Here is a 12742-nt window from a genome sequence, read left to right as displayed (position 1 = left end):
TGAAAGGACACACAATAGTCTTTGGTATTAGGAAGAATATTTATGCAATTTTTTCTTAATTAGAAAAATATAGTACAACTAATTTGATCCTGCATACATTTTAAAAAATAGATTATTGCGTTTCTTGCATCTTTATTGGTACCTTTAAAGTTAAAGTTGAAGCTTTAAAATTTTGTAAAAGTTTCAGATTCAAGTATAGACTTCCAAGGAAAGACCAAAGTTATGAGATGTAATTTAAGAATATTGCTAAGTAAAATATTTCCAAGGTACCCTGTCTTTGATTTATCTTTTCTATTAAAGGTTAATACTTTGAAATGTCAAAACATCACAGATTTGAGAAAAACTTCAGCCTTGTAGAGTTACTCTGTATACTTATATATAATGAGCCTCTAGCGTGCTGTCAGAATTCAGTGTGGAGCTGAAGCCTGAGAGATAATATCCCACCTCCCCTGCTTCTATGCCCCAAGATGGGTGTGGTTAGTGGTGGGGCATTCAAACAGCTGACAATATACATAGCTGATATTTTCTGGCTCACCTTCATTTGTCACTCTGCCTCTCCATAGTTATTTTTTCACCTTCAGGTATGATTTTTATTTGTGCAGAGAACTGAGAAATGAAAAGTTTTTCCAGCAGACATTCAGTGCTGTGAATACACAGTAGTGGTTTAAGAAAGTTGCTGGTTGATTCTTCATTTCTAGTGGAGGTAAATTAAATGCAGGAGAAAACAATAGATTAGATAAACTGTTCTTTCTGCTATCTGGAAGAAGTCGTATAGGACACCCCATATCTGAAAGAAAGAATTCAGCTGTCATTATTGAAAATAGCATATAACAAATATATTTGGGATAATTTAAAAATTAGTTTTAGAAAGAATATCGGGATTAGATGTCACTCCAATTTAATATGTTCTCCCTGAGGATCTCAGTGTGTGAACACTGTGCCAGGTCCTTGGGGAAGATACATAATACCTCTACCTTCAAAGAGCTAATGGTCTCAGTAACTAGAAAGGCACACATGCAGCTTACAATGAAAGACGCTAGACAGCATATAATAGATGGATAGTGTTTTAGTCGGTTATTTTCATGTCCAGTCAAAAAAGACTCCCTGGGGGTTTTCATTAGAATTTATGTGATAAAAAGAGAGGTGACATCTCATGGAGCTCCAGGATAAAAATCCATGCCATGGCAATATAGGAAGGTGAAATGCTAGAAACTTTCTGGATTCGAGGCAGCTAGTAGGACCCCTGCACAAATGCTCTTCCATTAGTGTGATATGACTGCTTGCTAGGTATATATTTTTTCTCTGTCTTCCTCTCTGCTGTCCTCTCTTCTAGAGTTCAAGTTCAAATTCCTGAGAGAGAATCTGTTCGACTTAACTAATTTTGCTGAGCTTTTCTTGCCCAGCAATGGCCAGTGGGTAGATAGACTGTTTGTTGGGGTTGGGGAGAGGAAGAGTGGTCTGTGATGAAGGACACTGCTCCCTTGGGGTACCTCTTCCACCAGGCTTTGTAAGTGTGTGGCAGGGGGTACCATAACCAACATGAAAACAGCAGTAAGCATAATAAATGCTCTGGGAAATCAAAGAAGGGAGTACTTAATATGGAATTGTTAGCCTAGTGAAACTTCATGGCAAAGGGGGATTTGAACTGTGTCCTGAATGGTGAGCAAGAATCTAGTTGTAGAGACTAGGGAGGGAGGGATTCTAATATAAAAGTGTTGTACTACCTGAATAATAGCTACAAAACTCATAGTAACTGGGACAAATTTTTAACATAACTTTAAAAAATTTGTGAGCCCAAAAACACTTATAGCATTTAATTAGTCAGATTAAGGACTAATTTTCTAGCTGTGGAGGTGAAGCCAGGAGCTTTTATTTTTTTTTTAATCTCCCTACTAACTGAGTGGGTCTTTATGCAGAGATGTGATCTCAAAGTAGAGATAAGCATATGCTGACTATACTGCCATCCTAACATGAACCAAGAGGGGAATAAAAGGGAAAATCCCTAGCAAAGAGAAGGAGTTAGGAAGTACAGTTTCTTACAACTCCATGTGAATTATTTTAGCCAGTAGATTGAGGCAGAAGTGGAAGTATGTCAGTGGTCAGCCTAGGTCAAGAGGACTTGCTTTTTTTTTTTTTTTTTTTTTTTTTAATATTTGTGCACTTCTGCCATTACCACAGGAAGACTAGGCCTCGCTGGCTTGCTGGACCCAGGAAAAGAATGAGAGACATGCAGATCATAAGTGCTCCAGCTGGGTTACTCCCATCAGCCCATTCTAGATCAGCCAGCCTCTAGTCAAATCACTGATGAATGAGCTAAGTAAATGCCACTGAGATTTAGAAGTTTTTTTTCACATAGAGCGGACACAGGCAGATTTCTTCAGAATATGTCTGTAGATATGGTAGCTTTAACCAGAATGGGGTTGTGAGCATGACCGGCACTCAAAGTGCCACAGACTTGCCTCCAGCAAACAGGTGTTTCCTTTAAAGCCCAAGACATAGAGACCGCAAACAAGTCAAAAGATTGATCAAACAAACTCCAATAAGGAAAAATGTATCTCCCTGTGAAACTACGTATACAAAAATCTTAATCCTTGGTGCTCTAGGCTCTGAGTATGGCTGGTAAATTCAATGTAATTGTTTTAAACCTGGCAGGGAAAGGAGTCCCAGCCATCTATTGGAAGGGCAAATCTATCAGCAGCTGAGACTTTCTCATACCTTTCCTTAATGTAAGCAACACTCATGGGGAGCTGCAGAAAATGCAGGACAACATAGGTATTTGACAGGATCAGGAAGTGCACATGGAGTTTCAGGTATGACTTGGGCCAAAACCCAGTATCCAAGAGCTAGACTTCCTCTGGGGAAGGATCTTGGCTTTATGAGGTGGGAATGTCAGTGTAGCTGTTAGAGTATCCTACAGATGGTTGAGACTACAAAGAAGCTTTTCATAGCCTTTACTCCTTATGGCTCAGGGCAAGAGTGACCACCATTAGTATGCGTGGGGCATTTGTAAGCATGACAGCCAATATTGCAATTTGCCTCCCACATGCTACTTAATAATTTTACCTTGATTTTATTTAAATAATACTTTCTTTTGGTACTCTGTATAACATGTTTTCAAGGAAAAGGGGGAATACGTGTAAAGATTTGTAAAATGTAGAATGAGATTTTCCCAGGCATAAGGTATGGCTCAAAACTAAAGAAGTGTGTAACGCTTAAAGGTATAAAGAACAGTGTACACCATTTTCTCTGTCTCTATATGTTTCTCCTGTGGTTGAAAAAACAAAATTCTTATATATATAAGAACAATTATTGACTATCGGAAAATCTTAACTGGCCAAGGAGCTTTCTGGAAAAAGTCTTATTCTATAAACTCTTTTAGGATAATATTCAGCATAATAAAGATAAGGTTGTAACAACAACATTTAATTTTTTCTCTTTCTAAATTGGTAAATATGTTAGAAATAGTAAACTGTGCTATAGTCTAGGACAAACTACTATTAATTCTTTAAAAGCCTTTTAATTTATGACTATGCTATGGCAATGTGGTCAAGTAAACAAAGACTAACATAGGTATGAGTCAGACAGTAAAACATTATTATTCTTAATGTATTATACTTTTATGACCATACATCTAATTTTATTTGAAAATGTTGAACTTATGATAACGCAGAAAGGACTTCTTCCTTATGGTGTTAATTCTGAAAATTTTAGGCTTTAAGAACCAATTTTGGCATTTATGAAATGGATAAGATTTCTTGGTTCTTTTTATATTGTTAATACATGTAGGATAATATACCACTACATAAGTGTCTCCAGACATATAAATAACAACAAATACTGCTATAATATCCACCTTGAAATGAGTTTTTAATTGGTTTGATGACTATAGTAGCAATTCCCAAAATATGCTAGCTCTGTTTACTTTTAATTTTATTCAGCATATGGGCATAGGAAATCATTAGCATTTTCCAATTCCAAGGATGAATGTGTTTAATTTTAAAATAACTCAGAACAGTTTCATGTTTTTCATCATGAAGTTCAAGCAAGAAATATAAATACAGAAACTTGGGTCTGCTGCTGTTTTTCTATATAAATTTGGTCAAGCTGTGAAGGATATGATTACAGAGAGCTTGTGGATGAACTATTTGGGCTTTCTTTAACCATCAACTCAACTGAACACACGGTGCAATATTATTTTCACCAATAAGCCAGTTATTGGAAAACATTCATACAGTGTAGACATGTTTTTAACCTCAATTTTGTCTGTCATCAATTCTGAATATTCTTTTCATACAGAGAAGAGGCTGTACTGATTGCTGCCATATCTGGTAGTGGAGTATCAGAAAATGACAGGAGTTTGGGTTTGAGTCTTAGTCCACACAGCCAGCTTGCAGTAAATATAACTTTCATCTCTTATTTCTCAACTGAATTTTATTTCAACTTTGAGACCTCATTCTCCTGAGTGTTGGAAACACAATCACTTTGGGATTATACCCCTGTTCTCCCACTGTTGAGTTCAAGATCCATGGAACTTGTAAAACGCCAAGTCATTGTGAGTGGGGGTAGAGGGAATGGTTATGGAAGTAGTGGGAATGGTTCTAAAATATGGTTATATATATATATAATGGAATATTATACATCCATTAAAAATGTTTATAGTTTTTATTAACAAAGGGGAAATTATTCTGATCACTGAGCTTAAAAAAGCATATTACAAAATTAAATGTGTAATATGACTTTATGTAAAAATGTGCATTAAAAATACAGGAATATGTCAAGATTAAAGCAGTGTTTGCCTCTAAGTAGTGGGTGCTTCTTTTCCCACCTGTTCATACTAATATCAGCAAATTTTCAGCCTGTGATCCTCTGCAGGATGTATTTTCTATAGAAACATCCTCAAATACAAAATACCACATCATTATAACAGATGGTGATAACTGATCCAGATAAGTCACTCTTACTTCCCACCATCCAACTGATGGGATCTTTGCCAAATGATCTCTCTAGGAAATCTTACAGTGCCCATGTTAAGAAAAAGTCTATTTTAGCTCTCTTTAAATGTTACAAAAACAAGGGAGCAGAAATGATGAAATATAGCCTTTAGTAGGGGTTTCTGAGTAAATTGTGTTTCTGAGACTAGCAACACCAATGTTACCAGGAAACTTGTTAGAAATACAGATTCCTGAGCCCCTCTAGAGACCTGCCTAATCAGGAACTCTAGATATGAGGCCTAACAATCTGTGCTTTAACGAGCCTTGTAGGTGATTCTGATGCTTGACTGTAAGAGCAGCTGGCCTGAAGACCAAATCTGCCCACTTATTGTATATAAAATGTTATTGGAACACAACCTTGCTCACTGTCTATGGCTGCTTGAGGGCTACAATAGCAAGCTTGATTAGTTTCGACAGAGACCTTAAGGCCCACAAAGCCTAAAATATTTATCCTTTACAGAAAGTTTGCCAGCCCCTGATCTAGAAGGATAAAAACCTCTTGAATTTTAGCTCATACATATTTTTTTCTCCCTTGGAAGTACAAAGTCTATGTTAAGCATTTACCCCATGACATGTGTTTTATGACAAAATATCTGTGAACTTATAACTTTATGCTGATGTGGATTCTATTAATGTAGAATATGCTGATGTGGATTCTATTAATGTAGAGACCTTTTGGGGAATGTGGAATGATCATTCTTGCCTACTATCATTACCTTCTGTTCTATAAATAAATATTAAATCAAAAAAATTCTTAAAAATGAAATCAGAAAGGCATATATTGCTGTGTTAAAGTGAGAAAATAAACCTAAAGGGTTCCACCTGCTGGTAGAAATTAAAAATGACTACAAATTAAAATGCATTTAAAAAATTATCTGGTAAGTCAAAAGTGATAGTTACTGAAGTTTAGATGGAAAGGACTATCATCTAGTTTATTTAAACGAACTGACATTGAATATAAAAATAAAATTATAATCCATTTTAATAGATTACACAAACATACAGGTAGCAAGTTTTTTTCTGACTAAGCTTTGTGAAGGTATATTCCCATCACTAAAGTGCTATTATGCAAATATGTATAAATAATTTTGTCATATGATTTAGAGTTGCATAAAGCACTCAATTGTAACAAAGTTTTGTATTTTTAATTTTAAAAACCATAAAGTTATGAAACTACAGAAACATATTTAGTAATAATTTTACTACTTAAATGGAAATTCTTCATTAAAGAATTTAGCATAAATATGTCATAATACATTTTATTTCTTAGAAAGATAAATGTGTCGGTCAGGACAGACTCTGCTATGCTGTGATAAAGGATGATGCCTAAATCTCAGTGGCTCACAACAACAAAGGTTGTTTTCTAGTTCACATCTGCTATGGCTTGCCTGCAGGTCTGTTCCACATGTGTCTTCATTTTGGGACCCAGGTTGTTGAAACAGCTTTATCTGGAACATAACTAGACATCTTGACACAGAGAAAGAGACTCGACCCATACACAGATGTTTTCCTTTTTTAAAACGTCTGTATTGAGGTATAATTTCCAGGCCATAAGTCTACCAATACTAAGTGTACAATTCAATGACTTTCAGCAAATTTATGGAGTTGTGTAACTGATCACTGCAATCCAGCTTTAGAACATTTCATTTTCATCACCCCCAGAATATCTCCGATCCCCATGTGCAGCGAATTCCCATTCCTACTCCTGGCCCTAGACAAAAATTAATCTGCTTTCTGCCTAAAAATTTTCCCTTTATGGACATTCCGTATAAATGGAAAGATATAATATGTAATCTTCTGTGTCTGACTTATTTCACTTGGCATGTTTTTGGGGTTCATCTATGTTGCAGCATATATCAGTTTATTTCCTTTTATTACTAAATGATTTTCCATTGTGTGGATAGATTGCATTTTTTTAATCCATTCACCAGTTGAGGGAAATTTGTGTTGTTTCAGGTTTTTTACTATTACATGTAAAACTGCTGTGTACATCAACACACAGTATTTGTGTGGACATATGTTTTGTTTTTGTTTTTGTTTTTTTTTTGCGGTACGTGAGCCTCTCACTGATGTGACCTCTCCCGTTGCGGAGCACAGGCTCCGGACGCGCATGCCTAGCGGCCATGGCTCACGGGCCCAGCCGCTCCACGGCATGTGGGATCTTCCCGGACCGGGACACGAACCCGTGTCCCCTGCATCAGCAGGCGGACTCTCAACCACTGTGCCACCAGGGAAGCCCTGGACATATGTTTTTATTTGTCTTGGTTAGATACCTGGGAGTAGGTTTGCTGGGTTGTATGATAAATCCATGTGTAACTTATTAAGAAACTGCCAAACTTTTACAGCCTAACTAGCCATTTTACATTCCTACCAGCAAGATATGAGAGTTCCACTTTCTCCATTTCTTTGCCGAAACTTATTATTATTTGTCTTTTTTATTATAGCCATTTCAGTGGGTATGGAGTGGTAGTTCATTGCAGTTTTAATTTAAATATTCTAGTTCAAATGACTAATATGGTTAAGCATCTTTTCATGTGCTTATTAACCATATCTTTGGTGAAGTATCTATCCAAATCCTTCACCAGTTTTTTTAGTTGTCTTCTTTTTGAATTTCAAGAGCTCTTTATATATTCTGGATAAAATCTTTCTCAAATATATAATTGGAAGATATTTTCTCCCAGTCTCTGGCTTGTCTTTTCATTTTCTTAAAGTGTCTTTCGAAGCACAAAACATTTTTAATTTTTACAAAATACAATTTATCAAATTTTTTTTCTTTTATGAATTATGCTTTGGTGTCACATCCAAGAACTCTTTGCCTAACCTAAGGTCATGAAGATTCTCTATTATGTTTCCTTCTAGAAATTTTATGGTTTGTGGTTCTTGTATTTAGGTCTATAATTCATTTTGAGTCAGCTTTTGTGTTTAGTATGAGGAAATCTGCGTCATTCTTAATTTCTCCCCATTAAATTTCTGACTAGTTTGCCAGTCTATTGTTGCCCTAAACTTAATTCACAACTTAAGGATACCTGTGATATTGTCCCTCCTGATTGTCACAAAGTTCACTATTGTTTTTGACAATGCCCTGGATGTGGGAATTTTCCACTCTGTCCAAATCAAGTAGACTCAAGTAGTCTACTTCCTAGTAAAGTTGATGATTTTCATGGTCTGCCTGCCCTGAGGAAGGTGTAGGAGTAGCCCCAGGCTAAAATGCCATAAATACCTACTGTTCTTACCCAAGGTTCAGTAGTTTTTCTTGAGTAGATGTTTCTTGATTAACTATATGCCTTTGGTTGATTCTCATAGTTGGGATTTTTTTTTCAGGGTTTCTTTTTTGTTGTTGTTGTTGTTGTTGTTTTCTTTTTTGGGGAGAGGATTTGCCAGGCTCCTCACTCCACCATTCCAGAAGTCCCAAGCTCTCTGAAACAGTTTTCATAGCAGGATTTTAAAAGCTTTAAAACATAATAAAGTATGTTATTTCTATCTCGATTTCATGAGCCAAAGCAGGTCACATGTCATTTCTTTGTTCAACAAGATGGGGATAGTCTTCCCATAGAGGAACATCACTGAGATGATATAGTAGACAACTTCTGATATAGTTCCCAACGGTCTCTGCCTTCTGATATTCACACTGTTGTATCATCCCTTCTCAGTGCGTGTGGCCTAGACTTAGTGACTGTCACCTAATAAATAGAATTCAACAAAAGTGATGGAGTATCACTTCCATAATTAAGTTATACAAGACTGTTATGTCCATCTTTTTAGCTCTTGCTGGCTTTTCCTCATTCTTTCTCTTGCCTTCTTGGGTTGCTCTCACTGAAAGCAAGCTGTCGTTTTGGAGAAGTTTGCGGCGAGCCGCTTCTGACCAGCAGAATGACGAATCACCACACGCTAGATTCTTCTCGCATCACACTTTATTGGAGTACAGCTTGGTTTCGGGCGGATGGAAGGAAGACCCCGTACGCTCGAGCCTGTCTGCTTATATAAGGGCTTAAGGACTCGTGTAAGTCCCTGATTCGTCCGTATGGTTATCGCATTTCGCAAGCCGGACTTTGGATAGGCCACTGCTTCAAAACCTGATTAGCATATTAGGTGCATACGCCCTAGCGGCATACTTAGTGCATGCGTAATGGCTATCCGGCCGCGCCCTACAGAAGTTCATATGGCTAGGAACTGAAGGTGACCTCTGGTCAACAGTCAGAACAAAACTGAAGTCTTCTGGGTAAGTCCAATAGCCTACAAGGAACTGAATGCTGCCAGCAACCAAGGAGTGAGCTTGGAAGCCAATTCTCCCTCAGCTGAATCTTGAGATGACTGCAGCCCTGGCTGACGCCTTGTTTGCAGCCTTGTTTGAGACTGAAGCAGAGGACCCAGTTAAGCCATGTCCACATTCCTAATCCACAAAAACTGTGAGATAATAAATGCTCACCAGCCACTAAGTTGTGTGGGTAATTTCTTATGCAGCAATAGATAACTAATACAGATAGTAACTAAAATATATGGTGAAGAGTCAGGTAATCTACCACAATAAACACAATAGATATGGAAGTGGACAGGCTGCTCTTTGCCATATACAAGATCAGTACTTCTAAACAAATCAAATTTTATTCAGAGTGGTTTTCCATGGGACTTATAACCTGACATTTGCCCTGAGTTTCTGTTCTTATTTTATAAAATCATAAAATATTGGGGTCACAATTTCAGTAACTCCAGAAACTAATTATAGAAATACTACTAAGCCACAACAAAGTAGGTATATTTTTGTAAAATGAGTTTGAGAACATAAGATTTCCTTGGGCATTGTTTATGGAGCGCTCTAATTTCTCATTGATTATTTAGTAACTGGTAAATGTTTTGGTGGCTGTCTACTCTTTATAATTTAAAATAGTATAGAAATGCTAAAATCAACCCTCACTTATATAAAAAATTCTCAGTAATATAAGGGGAGATTCTTCCCAAGAGTAGAGTATGGAAAGGGAGACCAAAAAAAGTAACTTGATTGTGGAGAAACCTGACTAACGTGACCTCTAGCCCGGTGAGCAAGGTTAACATCAATAGGAATGAGTCATATTGATAGTGTATATCCTTGATAAAATGTCATGAGAATGCCACTTTTGCTCTGTGGTATTCCTCCCCAAAACACATTACCCCAGTCCAATGATGAGAAAAACATTAAACAAAGCTTAGTGGAGGGACATTCTGCAAAATACCTGACCAAAAATTCTCAAAATTTTCAAAGTCATCAAAACCAAGGAAAATTTGAGAAACCATCATAACCAATACTGAATACAATGTAGTATCCTGAAATAGAAAAAAAAAAAGTAAAAATGAAGGAAATCTGAATAAAGTATGGGCTTTAGTTAATGATAATGTATTAGTATCAGTTCATTAATTGTGACAAATGTACCTCACTAATGGAAGATGTTAATAATAAAGGAAACTGGTTGTGGTATAAAGGGGAACTCTATTATCTTTGCAATAAAATTCTTTAAATACAAAATTTCTCTAAAATAGTTTATTATAAGATACAAGGGGAGAAATATCTCTTAATAGCAACAAAATTATGAAATTTCTAGAAATTAAGAAAAATATGCAGGATCTATATGAAGAAAACAATTTTTCTAAATAAGCAAAGTGATCAAAAGTAGACTTGAGGGCTTCCCTGGTGGCGCAGTGGTTGAGAGTCCGCCTGCCAATGCAGGAGACACAGGTTCGTGCCCTGGTCCGGGAAGATCCCACATGCCGCGGAGCCGCTGGGCCCATGAGCCATGGCCGTTGAGCCTGCGCGTCCAGAGCCTGTGCTCCGCAACGGGAGAGACCACAACAGTGAGAGGCCTGCATACCGCAAAAAAAAAAAAAAAAAAAAAAAAAAAAATTCCCCAGTTTTGCTGTTGGGGAGACACTGCTTTGGGAAAGATCCCTGATGTTCGTCTTACTTGATGCAGGTAATAAATCCTTCCTTCTCCCAATCTTTGGCTTGGTTGTGTCTTTTGGCTTGATATTCACCAGGAGGCAAACCCAGTTTGGGGGTAACAAGACTACATTTTAAAAACAAAATAAATGTGATGATGTATCCAATCACATATTAAAACATAAAGTTATACTCATTAAAATACTGTAGCACTGGCAAAATAATACAGTATTTTGTATATATAGTATATATAGTATTTATCATATATTGTATTTATCAATTAATATATAGTATTTATCAATTTCATATAGAACTGAGAGTACAGTGCTGAGGAAGTCATATTATCGCTGCCCTCATGGAGCTTACAGTCTGTTGGGTTGCACCCCACAGGCCTGCAAGCCCTGTAGTTGCTCAGCCTCAAGAGTGAAGAAAGAACCCAGAGACATCAATGATTTAATGGATGGGGGAATCTTACACATCTGAAGCAAGTTCCTGGAGCAACACTCCACCATGTGGGGCAGATGTATAGATAGGAATAGGAAGGTGGGGATGGAGAGGGAGGTTACCAGTTATAGAGGAAATTGATGTCAGGGAAACCAGCAGAGGGGCACATCCCTGTGATAAACTGTCATAGTGGAGATGGTTCTGATGTAAAGATTAGAACAATCACTAGCTAGGGCTGGGGGCAAGTATGTAGACATTTACTGATTAGGCACAATGGTTAAGAGGGAAGGTCAGTCAGGTAAGTAGGGTGTAGGTGAGGCAGGGACTGGTAGAGTAGGGGATGTACAGAGAGCAAGAGAACAGCCATGTTGGGTGGCCTGATCATACGCAGTGTTAGAGAAGTTAGCTATTGTTTACAATTACAATACAAATGTACTTAGTGAATCAGAGAGTATATACTAGAGGAAACTGTACTTTAGTAAAGACTGAAAGAATTTTAGTTAGCTTGGTGTAGGAGGGAAAACAGTTAAAATATCACAATAGGCAAGGTAAACAGTCCATGTAAAGGCTGGACTTCACAACTTCAGAAAGATGTCCAGTATGACTAGACATGGAAACCAAAGGGAAGAGTCATGAGATCAGTGGCTAGAGAGTTAGGCAAGTGCCACATTGCAGAGTCTTGTTGAGAGTTTTAGTTTACCCTAAGGACGTGGGAAATCATTGGGGATTTTTAAAGATCCAGTCAGATTAACACATGTAAAATATTACTTTGATTTCCCTGAGAAAAATGAATTGAGCCAGGAGGTATGCTAAGAGATAAGAAGCTGTTGCAATAGATGACATTATGAAGATTTAACAGTAAAAGGAAGAATAGAAAGATGATGAAGGCTTGAGTTATGGCAGTAACAGTGAGGTTGAAATGTATAAATAAGAAATTTATTATTGTTATTTAGGAAATTTATTGGCCAGCTTTTCAGTAGGAAAAAGACTTTCTAAACATAGTAATAAAAACACCAAATAATTGACTTGATTGTGTTAAAAATTATTTGTACCTAAAAAATTTCAGGCATGTGATAAACAGTCAAGAGAAAGGAGTTAATATTTGTAATAAAATAAGAAAAAGATGAATATTCTAATGAAGAATAGGCAAAGAACATTAATAGACATTTTGTAAAATGAGATTTACAAGTGGTTGAGAAACAAAAATATTACAACTCAGCAATAATAATTTCTATAATAGTCAATAATAACTGCAGATTTTAAAATAATAGGGTGCTAATTTTAATTTCTGGAAGAGGTAGATGAAAATCAGTGATAATATCCAGTATTGGTGAGGATGTGGGAAAAAAAGTTATCTCACAATTCTAATGAAAGTTTAAATCAGAATTCTTTTTATACA

Source organism: Phocoena sinus, chromosome 4, assembly GCF_008692025.1.
Source record: "Phocoena sinus isolate mPhoSin1 chromosome 4, mPhoSin1.pri, whole genome shotgun sequence".
NCBI lineage: Eukaryota > Metazoa > Chordata > Mammalia > Artiodactyla > Phocoenidae > Phocoena > Phocoena sinus.
Note: the sequence above shows the minus strand (reverse complement) of the source record.